The following is a 15,667-nucleotide window of genomic DNA, read 5'->3' on the forward strand; positions in this document are numbered from 1 at the left end:
GGTGGTCTCAGGAGAGGTGCTGACGACCTGGACAGCATGGAGCATTTCAGTGATCTCTTGCTGGCAACTGACCCCAAGAAGGCAACAGTGATTGATTATTTCTCATGATTCTGCTGGTTTGCAGTGTGAGTGGTTCTTTTGATGGTGGATGGCTCTGCAAGGGGCCTTGTATGTCTGGCGGTTGGTGCTGGTTGTTGACTAGAGCAACTTGACTCTCCTCCATGTGCCTTCTCATCCTCCAAGAGGCTATACCCCACTTCTGCTGAATGCACTGGCTTCAGGCTTCCAAGGGAGCAAGAACAGTATTTAGAAGGTCTCTTAGGAACGAGGCTTTGTAATGAATAGGATGTTACTTACCTTGTGCTTTATTGGGCAAAGACACATACAAAGTCAGTCCAGATTCAAGGAAGGCAAGAAATAGGTTTTCTCTTTTGATGGAAGGAGTGTGGACATTTAATACACTGAGTTTTTGCTTAATGTAACTTACTTCTTTGGGGAATATACATTATGCTACACAGATAATCCTGATTCTTTCTTCCTATTTTCTTGATATTCTATTGCCCTTTCAAAACTTGCTCAATAAGCATTTATGATGTCCCTATTATATTCTAGCATTGAGCTAGATTTTGGGGATCTGATGGTGTCTAAAGCTAGCCACTGTCTTCAAGGAATTTTCTCTTTCTTACCTATAATATCAGAAGAACAGGCCCTGGGCGGCATAGGAAAGGGGAGAAAGACGACAGCTCAGAGCATCAGAGGAGGGGTGGCAGGAGAGCCAGTGACACAGGAAGGTGGGCTGGAAGGGAAGTAGGATTACGTTCTCAGATTTCCCCCAAAACTACCTGTAAAGGAGAATCTCATTCTTCCAGACTTAAACTTAATTTTTCTTTTTCTCAGGAATAATCTGACTTCGAAGAAAGAAAAAGTCAATGCTGGGAGTTCTTGGTTCTAGAGGGAAGTCGTTTTAATGTTCTGGAATACCTCCTTGAGAAAGGAAATGGCCAGTGAGGTCCCAGAACAGGGGTCACCCATGCCACCTGCCAAACTCCGTTAGTGCCAAGCCCCATTTTAGTGCCAAGCCCATGCACCCAAGTAACTGTGCCCCAAGCCTTCCCGGCTGGAGCAACCTGATACCTACGTGGAGCGTGGCGGCTCCTGAGCGTGGCGGGGGAGGAGCCTCCTGCACCCGTGTGTCTCATTGGCGCAAACGTGCCATCTGTCACTTGTTTGGCTCACAGCTACCCTCCAAGTAGGCCAGCATGTGAGGAAGTACAGAAAACAGAGCCAGCTCTGTTCACCTCTTTGTTAAGCAGAGACGGCTGGCATGGTGCCCCCCACTCCACTCCAAACCACCAGGGCTTCACACAAGCAAAGTCTCAAAGTCTCAAATTCTCTCAAATCTCATGCCTTCTGTTGTGTACCGCGGTCTTGAAATAGTGGGCTATCAGCCGGCACAGTGGAGATTCAAGTGGGTTTATTGCTTTTTAAAAATAAGATTAAAACTCTGATTATAATCATTTAAATAACCTTCTGTCTCCATAACACTCAGCTGTGGAAGGAGCAAAGTTTAGTGGACTTCCTTTGTGAACATTTACAATATTTTCCTGAGGCCGATGGAGAATAAATAGCTTCATGACGGGTGCTCAGATCATGCATTTAACTGAATTATATCAGAAAAGACCCGGTGTATTTCGTGATCCACACGTGCACTCATGTACCCTGCTCTGAGGTCAGGATGGTCCTAAATGAATGTTCATCTCCTGTGAAACCGAGTGCATTTTCCACAGCCTTTCAGAACATCTGCCAGTGCTACCCAAACAAATCCTGGAGTAATTAGGCGGTTCTAATGTAAATGTTTAATAGAGGCATGGGATTCTCCTCTGATTACTTTGCTGCTGCTGAGAAACAGGACCTAATTTAACATTAAGCCTGTAATTAGTGAATAGTGCTCTTCTGCTAGGGCAAACTAAATCCCTTGCATTTTGATAATGACTTGTATTCAGAATGGAAATCAAACTGAGCTAGAAAATCATAACTCTACCTTAAGGTAGCTCACTAAGTCCATCTCACGTAGACTATTTACAAAAAGTAAATCTCAATCACTATGTGCTGGAGTTGACTTTGCTGGGGGAGCTGCAATTTAATTTTTTTGGTTTACGCTGGGATGGCCCACTCCTTCCAGCTTCTATATTTATTTATATTTATTGGTTGATTTATTTAAATGACATTATGGGGAACGTGAGTGTGTGCTACACAATCTAGGTATTTTATTTATTTGAGAGCGATGGTATAAATCATACAAACAGGCACTGATGTTCATCGTCATTTGAGCATCTCTGTACAGAACAAAAAGACCCATCATGTTTTATTTTTTAAGTAGAAGAAGCAGGCTGGCCAGATGAGTGTCTCCAAGTCCCTGGTCATTTATTCCTAAGTGTCACTGCAAGGGCTTTTGTGGATGACCAGGGAGGCTCTCTTCTCATGTATCTGGGCTGCAGGCAGAGGGCTGAGCAGGAACCGCTGTCCTGTCCTGTCCTGCAGTTACTGGTAATGACAGAACTGGAATAGCGCCTTGAGAAGATGGGCAAGATCGCTGTAGAGAAGAGATGGAGGAACCGAGAGATCAGGGTGCTGTAGACCACAATGCATTTCAGGGTTTCAGGAGTTGCCCCGTCACCCCTGCTGATAGGGACACAGGGTCTGAGGGAGGAGACCTCTGTTGCACTTGTAATTCCTATTGATGGAGGAAGAGGCGTGTGTTCTGTCTTGGTCCTTAAGGACAGAAGAGGAACTTCAGGGGAAGCCTGATGTGCTCCACACAACCAAGACTTTCTACACTCAGTGGTAGGAATAGGGGGCTTCTGTGAGTGAGGCCTCATCCTAGTGCTCTGAGTCATTTAAGACTGGGATACTGAGCTCTACTTAAGCCAAAATTGCCCAGAATTTGAGTTATTCTTCAAATTCACAGGGACATACAATATTTAAGCTACTAGGAATCTAAGAAAACTTCAAGTTCAATCCCTTAGTTCCCCAAGAGAGAAAACTGAGGCTGAGAAGGATTAAATGCCTTGGCTAAGTTCCTTCTAATGATAGGGAAGGTTATAACTCAGCCATCCTGACTTCTAGCCCAGGATGTCCAGGTTCCAACTACCATATGTTGGCTTTTAGAAGTTCATATTTTTAATGTGAAAAATTCCAGTCAGTAAGTATACAGACTCTTTATCACCCAAAGAGTTTTCTTTTAAAACTTGTGTTTTGATAACAGGCATAAAGAGTTGGCTTATATTTCAGGCATTTTTCAGAAAATATGAAAAATCTTTTCATGGATGTCATGAGCATGTGTTCAGGAGGATGTTCTTCTAGGACACAAAGGCTGGGGATAGAGTGTGAAGTTGAAGTTTCCATGGAGACTGTGCCTTAAGAAGATCTTTTAAATCCTGAGGGTAAAGTAACCCCTGTCTTTCAGTATCCCTGGAGGTACGAAACATACCAGGCCAGCTGGCAGGATTCCTGCATCGTACAGCTGTGTCTCTTTATAACTCTCTTTTGAAGAGCTGTTTCCTGGGTGACTTGGGGCTCTGTGTCACCTAGTGAGAGCCACAGTATATTACTTCACTTTGGAGGCATCTGGATAGTTATATTGTTGGAATTCACTGTATATTGTATCTTTCATACACAAAAATCCCATCTTTTCGTTGTTGGAATGCTTTCTTTGAAGATACTGTGGGATAAAGACAGATACAATTTATCCAAGAATACAAGGATTACAAAACATCAGGTGGAAAATTTTATGTGTGATACATTTTAACTACAGTTGCCCTATAGACAACGAGGTAGTTGGGGGTGCCTATACTGGGTACAGTCCAAAACCTGCTTATAATTTATAGTCAACCCTCCAAATTCAGTTTTTGTGTACCCACGGTCTCTCCACATCCTCAGTTCATGATCTTCTCTGACTCAACCAACCGTGGATCATGTGTATTGTAGTATTTACTATTTTAAAAAAAATCTCCTATGAATAGACTCATACAGTTCAAATGCATATTGTTCAAGGGTCAACTGTAATAGCTTTATTGACAATACACATGTCAGAAGATTCATCCATTTAAAGTATAAAATTCTTGGCCTTTAGTATATGTAATATTTAGTATAATACTTAGTATATTAAAGAGTTGTGCAATGATCACCACTACTTTATATTAGAACACTTGCATCGTACCCAAAAGAAACCTCATACACATTAGCGTGCCCTCTCCATGTCCTCCTCTTCCCAGCTGATGGCAACTGTGAAACTTTTTTCCCTGTAGATTTTCCTATTCTGGAAATTTTATATGAATGCGGTTATACAATAGGTGGCCTTTGTGACTGGTTTCTTTCACTTAGCATAATGTTTTCAAAGCACATCCATGTTGTAACAGTACTTCATTCCTTTTTTATGATTTACTAATATACCATTGCATGGATATACCACATTTGGTTTATCCATTGATAGACATTTGGGTTGCTTCTACTTTTGGCTATTGCGAGTAGTGCTACTATGAACATTCTTTATAAATTTCTGTTGGAATATGTGTTCTTTAATTCTTTTGGTGTGTATATGCAGAAGCAGAATTGCTAGAACATTCAGTATTTTTATATAACTTCCTAAAGAACCCTAAACTGTGTGTGCCTGGGAGTCCTGAGCTGACACAAAGGAGGTCCAGCTACTTTGAAGCTACCGTGCATGAAGGACCATGTGAAGATGCTATAGAGATGGAGATGTTCAAGAAGTCCCATCTCCTCCAGCCCAGCTGTTTGAGTGATTCCAGTCGAAATTTCAGACTGTGAGGAATGAGCCTTCAGATAATTCCAGCTTTTAGTCTTTGGACCTCTTCACTGCTCCTGTCAAGTCATGTCCAAACTGCATATTCATGAAGAAAATAAATGTTCTTGTTTTTTAAGCCATTAAAAAGGAGGGAGGTTTTTCATGCAGAACTAGATAACTAGAATAAATGCTATAATCTCTAAACCAGCAGGGCCTAGAGTCTCTGGGATAGAAGGCAAACATTTTGTGAACAGGTGATTAGATGTACTCATGAACGGTACAACTTCCGCTTCCACCCCTTGGATCCTGGACCTGGGCGTTCTAGATGTGGAAGAAAGAATACCATACAACACTTGATAGCTCAGATAATTCCCTATTTCCTGTAAGAGAGAACGAAATATTTACAGTTATAGCTTTCACTGTAACTGAGGACTGACTGGGTCATCCCAGTGCTCTATAAAGCCAGCTACTTCTGGATGACGGGGTTTATGTGAATTCCACAAGCATTAACCCACACTATGTCTTTCACTGTAAAGGGAAGTCCTTAGTCATAAGCAATGCTGTAGGCAGTACTGTAATTTTGCACAAGATGTTTATTTTTTTGTAGAGGGTGGTGCTGGCGCTGCTGTGAGAGGCGTGCAGATCAAATCCAAATCCAGAATGAGTGTCTATTCCATCAATTACCAACGACTGCGCCTTTCATGGTGGAAGAAGTCCAACAAAAAGGATCAGCAAATAGCTGCTTAGTCATCTTGAAGCAAGGGACCTTATCAAAACTCAAAGTTAGTCACTACTTCTGGCAAACTGTATACCTGGCAGAGGCTCTGGCCAGACAAGCAAGTTGTTGATCCGTTTGGAACTTCCATTCCTGTGCTCTTGGCCCCTTCTCTCATGATTCCGTTGAATAAGTAGGCAAAAGGGGGTATGCTGAAGAGGAGGCTGCCAGAGAGGATACTTTGTCTGCCTGACTGTCTGCAGTGGTGACCTTCTGGCAGGCGTGCACATGAGGCACACATATTCTCACACTGTCACGCCCTGCGCCCCTGTGGGAGGTCAGTCACATATCCCTTCCCCACACCCATCGCTCCCCCATTCTTTCTCTTCCCAACTATTCCACCATCTGGCTACTGCTCAAGAGTTCATGTGGCTCCTTGATGGTTCATCTCTTTTTCTAGAAAAAGTGAACATTGAAATACACTGCTCAAAGTTCTGCCCCATGAAAGTGTTTCACTTCCTCATTGTCCTCCATCCGAGTCCACCGACTGGGCTGTGTCATTACACAGTCTATTCCAATCTGTAGAATACGGTGCAGAGCCAGCCATCCGAAAATCAGGCTCACGTTTTTTCCTTCTTCATGGAATGTTTGTAGGGAATTCCTGCTGCGGATGTAAGAGTGGGTTGAGGTAAGGATGGAAGTAGGAATTGCATAAGTATGTGAGAGCGAGCTCTATCTGTGCACTCAACTGATCTATCTCTTTGGGTGACTCAACCTGATGAAAAAATAACCACAAATTTCAGGGGTTTAGTGTCATAAAAATTTAGTTGTCAGTCACATAACAGTCTAGGATGACTGCTTTGGGTTGGTGAGTGGCTTTCCTCCATGCAGAAGTTTAACTGGTCCAGGCTCCTTCCAATCACAGAGCCCACCACCCCACAAAGCTGTGTAGTCCTTTGCTTCCAGCCAGTGAAAAGGGAAAGTGAAGAAAGCACATTTGCTTTTTAAAATTCCTTGGCTCAGAAGAGACACACATCATTTTCATTCATATTCCACTGGTGAGAACCAAGAGCTTGTTACACCTTGGTGCAAGGGTGGGAGGAGAAAGCTAGACTGCTGCTTCCCACTGGGAAATGCAAGCTGTGAAAAAGCGGACAGCATGTTGGTGCCCATCTAGCTGTTTCTGGTACAACTGGCTCCTGCCTTTAGTGTCTGCCTACGCGTGGTGCAGATTTGCTTCCGTGTGATAAAATCTGAAACGGCAGCCTTCATTTGTGTCCTCACCTAATTAAGTTTATGACAATTCACTGTCATTCTCAAAAAAAAAAAATTCATCTTGGTGTTATTCCACTGGAGGATTAAGTAGGGCTGTGAGAGAAATCACCACTCGCACATCTTTCAAGTTGTTAATGGTGTTCTTATCCCGATGGCTGTCCTGTGAGGATACCATTAGTAGGATCAGAAAATTCCAGGGACCTCCGCTTGGCCCTTTCTACCCCAGTAGCCATCGATTAAGGAATTAATGTGGGAATTCTGACCATTTTTAAAGACATTTATTCAAAATACAGAACACTTAATGGGGTTATTGCAGAATATTTCTTGAAGAGTACCCAGTCTTGTCTTTATTGAAGAAACTCTTTGTCTATGAACTAATTAACATGTAGAGATTGAGCAAGGGTTACAATTCTCTATTGTGGTAGCTGAAGAGAGGCTTCTGTTCCCCAGATCTGGACTTTTTCCATACAAACAAAGTAGGATATTTGGGCTCCTTGTCTGTGAGGTTCCAGGAAATCTGTGCTCAGTTGACCATCATCAGCGTTGCCGTGGGCAGGTCACGGGATTACCATGTGGCTGCCTGCCGTTTACTAGGCTTCCACGTGCACTGTACTTCCTTCACTTAAAAGCTGCCACCTGATTTTGACAGTTTGAGGTCCTAAAGTTCTTCATAATCGTTTTGTGTCAGCTGCCGTGCAGCCACCCAAAACATTCCCCTGAAAAGAACTTGACTTGGGGTGACTGTACATGGTAATTTAATTAGTTTTTGTAGCACTTTGTGAAGTTCTACATTCCCCTGTGGGTTTACAGTTGGGAATTTCATCGCCTTTTGCTTTATCTTTAGACAGATGACTAGTTCCAAATTTCCCCGTTTCTTTGAGCGTCTGCTGTCTACAACTTATTCTTTAGAAATAATTTCTGTATCAGGGAGGGTTCAGGGATTCAGTCAACAGAAATGGTCTCTGAGCAAAAAGAGGGATTTATCCGAATACCACTGGAGGAGCTGACACAATGGATGGGGGACTGGACCACGGGGAGAAGGTATGCTGGGATCAGGAGACCCAGAAAGGCTGGGTGGGAGGGGTCACAGTTGTCCTGAGTCGGGGACAGAGATGTCAGAATCCAGTATGGTTTATGGCTAAGGAGTAGGTCTCCTCTTAGAAATGATTACTCTCAGCATCTATTTACTGCTTTGGATCCTGACAGACTTCTAAACACAGCAAACAAACTATGAAGTACACTTATCCTGCAAAATATTTGAAGGGTTTTATTGAAAATAGTTTCCATTATTTTTAAAAAGAGCTTTTCTGTTTCAAATATTCAGTCTAGTCGACAGAGACACATGAGAGCAGAGATTAATAATTATCCTATCTTTAACCATGACCTTCTTTGAGTCACTTAGCAATACTCCCAGAGAAGGAACTGAATGTAACTGGGACAGCAGATATGTAGACTTCTGCTAAACTGCCAATCTGAAAGGTCAGGTCTCGTTGAAATCATCTTAAAACACCTGAGGGACAATCTCCTGGTTCAGAATTAGAGAAATTAATTAGGACAAATGTTCTTATTAATTTGGAAGAAAAGTTGAGTTATTTGTAGATCTAAAACTAGACACACACCTCTGGGAAAACATCTGTGAACTGGCTGAGTTCAGTAACCAGTGAAGAGGATGAATATTTGCATAAAGTGTGTTTTAAGAATGCAGACACGGAGAAGTGAATTGAGGATGGAATGAAGTTTGAAGGGGCAAAGAGACCAAAAGGAATGGATGCTGCGTGTCATATGAGAAAAAAACAACAAAGAACCCCAAACAGACAAGCAAAGCCAATGGAATGCACGTTCCTTGTTTGTTTTTGAAACCATGGAGAAAAGTACAAGCCCCTGGCTGATAATTTCGCATGGAGTGACATTCCATGCACATCATCAGAGGGCGTCCAACTACAAGAAGAGATTACCGACAAGCAGAAAAAATGACAAAGAAAACATAATTGGTTGAATTGTAAGAAGCTCTGCCTCCAAGAGGAAGGCCACGTAAATTGTGGCTGGGGTGGACAATTACTGAGCAATTACTTCTGTTCACCGTAAGGAAAGCAGGAAGTTGTAAACTAGGATGGGGCTCAGATAGAACCCTGTGCCCGCCTCTGTTTTTCACTTTGCTTGAGTCTTAGCCTCAGGGAGGAGAGAGCACTTGTTTCTTGGAAAGGGGCGTGGTCCTGGTGGATGTCATTGTCCCTGTGACGCTGGTCATGCTGCTCTGGTGGTGTTTGGGTAGTACGGGGGGTGTTTAAAACCCCAGAGATTATCTTCCTGCTCTCTTGGAACAGATTAGAAACCAGTGGAGTGAGGGGGAAAGAAGTGGAGCCCTGCAGACAACTTCCATCTGTGCTCACAGTCCTGAAAGCAGTCTTTCTATCAGATGCAAAGCTGAATTTGAAAATATCTAAGGTTCCTTGTAGGTTTATATTTCTGTGCTTAGTATATAGTTTAGGGAAGGTAAAATGTTATTCTGGAACACTTTTTTTTTTTTAATTCTTGTTTTGAATGAAACAAAACACCATTTCTTAAAAGAGACTGTCAAGTTTTTCCTTTGGCATTTTTTGATTCTACACTTACTTTTGGCAGACAGTAGGGGTCAGACAAAGAACAGCTGTGCTTTTCCAGTGACGCTCAAACTTCAGCTGCCATTGCCTTGCCTTGTGTAAAGATCCTAAAATCAGCCTTATTGTATGTACGGTGGACATTTCAATATACATTTCTTAAAATGAAGCCTTTTGAACTCCCATTTTTAATTGCTTTAACATGCATTCACTACTTGCTCACAATGAAAAATCCTTCCCAAAAGGGTAAGAATTAAAGTGGAAAAACTAAAATGTCTCAAAACACGTTAGTCTGTGAAGTTGTGTTTCAGGCTTTGCTTTCTAGGGAACCTAGACCATGAAGATTACTCCTGCCTGAAAACACACTGGAAAAAACAAGGGGAAAACGTTAAATCACTCTTCCTTATGTTAGCATTGTGATCCCACTCTTACTGTTTTAACACGGTTGAACATGCTGCAAAGGAGACAAAGCTCCTAATTCAGACTCATGTTAACTAATATCGCCATAAAGCTTTGGGGTTTGTACAGATAGGCTAACAGAAGCTTTTTAACTTTCCATAAGCTTTGGGGATATATTTTGTGCATGGGACCGGGACACCTCGAGCCTCAGCAACCAGAGAGAAACACAACCTTCCAGGAGATTTTTGAAAAAGAAAGAAACAAAGAAAAGCAAACATGCTCAATGTTCCTAGTGGTACTATTTACAACAGCCAAGACATGGAAGCAACCTAAATGTCCATCAACAGATGACTGGATAAAGATGTCATACAAACACACACACACACACACACACACACACACAATGGAATATTGCTCAGTCATAAAAAAGAATGAAATAATGCCATTTGCAGCAACATGGATGGACTTAAAGATAATAATACTAACTGAAGTAAGCCAGAAAGAGAAACACAAATATCATATGATATCACCTATATGGGGAATCTAAAAAAAAATGATACAAATGAAATTATTTACCAAACAGATACAGACTCACAGACATAGAAAATACTCTTATGGTTATCAAAGGGGACAGAGGGAAGAGAGGGATAAATTAGGAGATTGGGATTAGGAGACACAAACTACTATATATAAGGCAGATAAACAACAAGGTCTTAATGTGTAGCACAAAAAAACTGCATTCAGTATCTTGTAATAACCTATAATGAAAAAGAATATGCAGAAGAACATATATGTGTGTGTGTCACTGAATCACTATGCTGTCCACCAGAAACTAGCACAACATTGTAAATCAACTAAAATTCAAAAAGGAAAAAACCCAAAAGCAAATGTGTTAGATGATATTTAAGTGTTAGGATAAACTCCCTTGCATCTAGAATTTTTTTCTTTCTTTTAATAGAGCTAACAAGATATGTAATTATAAGTAGAGGGTGTAGGCAGTATATTTTATATTCAACTAATAAAATATGTTAATAGAAAAAGCACAAATGTAATGCGTTTTGCTAATGGCTTTTTTGTTCCCTGAACACGTAGTTTATTTAGGGTTTATGGCTGTAACATAAACCTGGGGAAAAACGACAGTCCTATATTGTGTTTGTTCAGCACAAGTAAACCTTCAAAACCACGTGCACAGCTAGAGTAACAACAGGACCTATGCCATGCTCTTGCGTAGTTCTTGCTCACCAATCATTTAAATCGTGTGCTTTTAACCTGAACCACTGTCGTGACATATTAGGAGGAGGATGCGCACCGCACTCACCCCAGGGAGGAGGAGGAGGACATACCTCACAGTGAGGCCGCCAGGAGCTCAGTATTTCTCCGCCCACTGTCCACCTGTCATTGAGTGCAGTGTCCAGAATCACTAGCCCTCTTCGCATGCAGGCTCAGGGAGTTCCCACAGCCAGCAGCAAGCCGGCAGCAGATGCTTAGATTCCTCAAAGTCTCCCATCCCATCCCTCTGGTGTGCTCGGTCCTTCTGTGTCTGAGGCCTTTCTCAGGAGCCCCTGAGGGCTGGGCTGCTTGAATAAACACGGGAGTCTGGAAGTGCCAGGCATCACCAAATCCTCTTTCTCCCTCTGTAACCAGTAACCCTCAGTAGCTGCAGGAAAATGCCCCAGCTCCCTCTCTCCTTTGGTTGGGTAATTCTAAAATGTTTCTAAACATTAAATGTTAAAATGTTCTAAGGTGTTTGTTTATATCAGTGCTACTCAAAATATGTACTGCTGTCAGGTGCAAAACTTTGTAGTACTGATCGGATCACACAATCCAGACCTTTTTTTTTTTTTTCCTGCTAGCTCATAAAGAAAGGTAATGACTTAGAGAAGCCCAATTCTCAAAGTTCTACGTAAAAATTTTAAAATTCCATTTTAAAATGTGGCTAAGTAGAGGATATTTTAAAGTTCTAATTTTAAAATGTCTCTTAATGTCTATAGAACATTCTTCCTACTTGCGTATAGAACTTTGAAATGCCGTAAATTTGAGCACTCTTGTGATAACAATAATTTTAAATTGGGACAACAAGAAATGTAGCGCATAATACATTGTACAGATTACTTGCCCTTTACGTTAACTGTTCTAAATATCAGCTATAGAGATTGGGCTGGTTGGCATTTAATGTCCCTTTCAGCTCCCATGTTTTATTTATTTGGTGTTCAGTTGGGTCCATCAAGATGCAGTTCGAGCATCACGCTGGCCCAGAAGCCACCGGGCAGCTTCTCCTCCAGGCTCTCTGCTGAACGTAGGTGTGGATAAATTCTGTGCAATCTGCTTCTTAAGAGTCCAAAGCCAACTCTATGTCAAGATGAACTGCTCTTTCCAGTTTCCTTTTATATTCTACCTGCAGGAGATAATTTCTTCTTATTAATCACATCAAATTAAAAACGAAGCAACATTTGGTTTCTAACTATTAATTGTGCTGACATTCATCTCTAAGGAACTGAGGATGTGGTGTTTTTATTCCAGTGATTTCTCCTTTACCTCCTCCAATACAGGATCTTAAATGTTGGTTGAATGGAAGAATGTTCAGTATGACAACTGAACATTTCATTTTGTCATATATGACAGAAAATAATGTTTTGTTAAATGTCAGAAAGGAATGTTTTGGCTAGAAAATCATTATTACCCCCAATAAAATAAGGTAATTGATGAGAAAATAATACTAGTTTCTTATATAATCCTGCCTACATGCCAGATTCTCTCTTAAATACTTCATGTAATTTACTCATTTAATCCTTAAAAGAAACCTATGCAGTAGATACTATTATTATACCCACTTTACAGATGAGGAAACTGAGGTGAGGTAAAGCTGAGTGATTTACTCACAGTGATGAAATCAGTATGTCATAGAGCCAGGATTTTCCCTTAGATGGACTCTAAAATATGAATTGCATTTTCTAAAAGATGATTAGCTAGTATGTATAGCTACTTAGTAATTATAACAATAATAAACAAAAATGTTGCTTGGAATTGCATGCTAGCATTTTCCATTCTTTGGATTTTTATCACCAGATATGTTTCCTATGCATACAGTATCAGGAGTTTCCTCCCAAATGTATGTTATTGGAATTATTAATAGTTACATAAAAAATTGGCCAGATTCTTCTGACATCTACCAAAACTCTCTATATTATTCTTTTTTTGATTTTAATGTAGGTCCAGGCCCCAGTTTCACATCTTTTACCAGTATTATTAAGCAGAATTTTGACCCATTTATTAAACATAGGTTAAGCAAATATTTGTATATTAGGATGATACAATAATAAAAACTCTTAATTATTTTCCAAATTTCTCATGTCTGAATGAATAGGAAAACAAAGAAAATCATATATTATTTGAGTCAACTAATTATATGATCTTTGAACAAATAGTTGGATTATCTTGCAGTTACACTAATAATTATTGTTGACATGTCAGAAGTGATGGGGCTATAAAATATTTAGCCCAATTACTTACATGATTTTAATAAATGAGATGGATCAACAGTGCGCTAATTTGATCAACTATCTGGTGATTGGTCATTACGCATAAGTGGAAAGACTTTAGAAGACACTACTAAAAGTTTTTTATCTATTAATTTATTTTTCTTTAAGACAGGAATACTTTATTCAATCCAACAGAGAAATGGATAGCTCGGGCCTGTAACAAAGCATTGTGTTTTACAGCACAGGTCAGTAATTGTACATGAGCGTATACACTGCTACATACAGACTGACTGATCAGAGCACAACTTTTCAATGTTTAGAACAGAACAAGCTTCCCTGTAAAAGCAGCACCTCTGTGGCATTTTAACTTGAGTGTTCCTCTCCTTCTTCCTCTCCCTCTCTTTCAACAGAACCTACACCCGCCTCCTCATAATCCTTCTCAAGTGCAGCCATGTCCTCACGGGCCTCAGAAATCTCTCCTTCCCCCGTGCCCTCGCCCACATACCAGTGAACAAAGGCACGCTTGGCGTACATCAGTCAGACCCGTGGTCCAGGCGCACGCAGGCCTCGGCAGTGGCTGTGGTGTTGCTCAGCATGCACACAGCCTGCTGTGCTTTGGCCAGGTCTCCACAGGTACCACGGTGGGAGGCTGGCAATTAATGCCAACTTTGAAGCCAGGGGGGCACCAGTCCACAAACTGGATGGTACGCTTGCTCTTGATGGTGGCAATGGCAGCACTGACATCTTTGGGGGACCACGTCACCACGGTACAACAGGCAGCAAGCCACGTACTTACCATGGTGAGGGTCACATTTCAGCATCTGGTTGGCTGGCTCAAAGCAAGCGTTGGTGATCTCTGCTACAGAAAGCTGTTCATAGTAGGCTTTCTCAGCAGAGATGACAGGGGCATATGTGGCCAGAGGGAAGTGGATGCGAGGATAGAATACCAGGTTGATTTGGAATTCTGTCAGATCAACATGCAGGGCTCCATCAAACCTCAGGGAAGCAGTGATGGAGGATACAATTTGACCTATCAGCCTATTCAGGTTTGTGTAGGTTGGGTGCTCAATATCGAGGTTTCTACGACAGATGTCATAGATGGCCTCGTTGTCTACCAGGAAGGCACAATCAGAGTGCTCCAGGGTGGTGTGGGTTGTGAGGATGGATCTGTAGGGCTCAACTACAGCTGTGGAAACCTGGGGGCTGAGTAAATGGAGAACTCCAGCTTGGCCTTCTTGCCATAATCGACAGAGAGATGTTCCATCAGCAGGTGGGTCAACCCAGAGCCAGTTCCCCCACTGAAGCTGTGGAAAACCAAGAAGCCCTGAAGACCTGTGCACTGGTCAGCCAGTTTCTGAATTCAGTCCAAGATGAGGTCAATGATCTCCTTGCCAATGGTGTAGTGACCATAGGCATAGTTACTGGCAGCATCTTCTTTGCCTGTGATGAGCTGCTCAGGGTGGAAGAGCTGGCAGTAGGTGCCAGTGCGAACTTCATCAATGGCTGTGGATTCCTGGTCTACGAACACTGCCCTTGGCACATGCTTGCTAGCACCTGTCTCACTGAAGAAGGTGTTGAAGGGGTCATCTCCTCCCCCAATGGTCTTGTCACCTGGCATCTAGCCATCGGGCTGGATGCCATGTTCCAGGCAGTAGAGCTCCCAGCAGGCATTGCCGATCTGGACACCAGCCTGGCCAACGTGGATGGAGATGCACTCATGCACAGTTGCTGTTTTGTGGCTGCCGAGGAGATGGTGGAGAGGAAGAGGAGAGGTTGCTGCTTCTTACAGCGTGACTCAAGCAGTCGATGTAAGATGACCTGCCAAAAATTTTTTAAAAGATGATGTGATGTATGATGTAACTTTTATTGAATTTACAAATATTTGTAATGTATCCACCACATAAAATCATTGCACTGAGAGTGAGCAAACATGGATTCTACCTTCATAGGCTTCCAGTCTGTTTCAGAGACTGGCTGTCCAACTGCCGACTTTTATGAATAAAGTTTTATTGGAACATGGGGATACTTATTTGTCTGTGTATTGCTTATCGCTTCTTTCATGCTACCAGGACAGAGTTGAGTAATTGTGACAGAGAGTATATGACCTGAAAGTCTAAAATATTTAAAGATATATCTCACCCTTTAGTAAAAGTTTACTGACACCTGGTCTATTATAAGGTTGTGAGTGTAATAGCAATATCACAGGTAAATCATAAAGGGATTGAGAAGAAAATAAGAGACATTTCAGGCATTTAGAAAAATGCCAATTCAAGATTAGACACTTAAATAAAATTTGTTGAGTGTACTGAATCCATCATTCAATTTGAACCTTGAGATATTTGAATCTGAGAGAGGAAATTTATCCTGACAATCCAGTCCGGGGAACAATGCAAACACA

At 41.6% G+C, this 15,667-nt stretch overlaps 1 pseudogene; it reads right to left on the reverse strand.

The window, feature by feature from the left end:
• Positions 1 to 13,468: 13,468 nt before the first annotated feature.
• On the reverse strand, positions 13,469 to 15,011 carry LOC105081520 (tubulin alpha-1A chain-like; annotated as a pseudogene).
• Between the last annotated feature and the right edge of the window lie 656 nt (positions 15,012 to 15,667).

The sequence above is a fragment of the Camelus bactrianus genome, chromosome 29 (assembly GCF_048773025.1).
Source record: "Camelus bactrianus isolate YW-2024 breed Bactrian camel chromosome 29, ASM4877302v1, whole genome shotgun sequence".
Taxonomy (NCBI): domain Eukaryota; kingdom Metazoa; phylum Chordata; class Mammalia; order Artiodactyla; family Camelidae; genus Camelus; species Camelus bactrianus.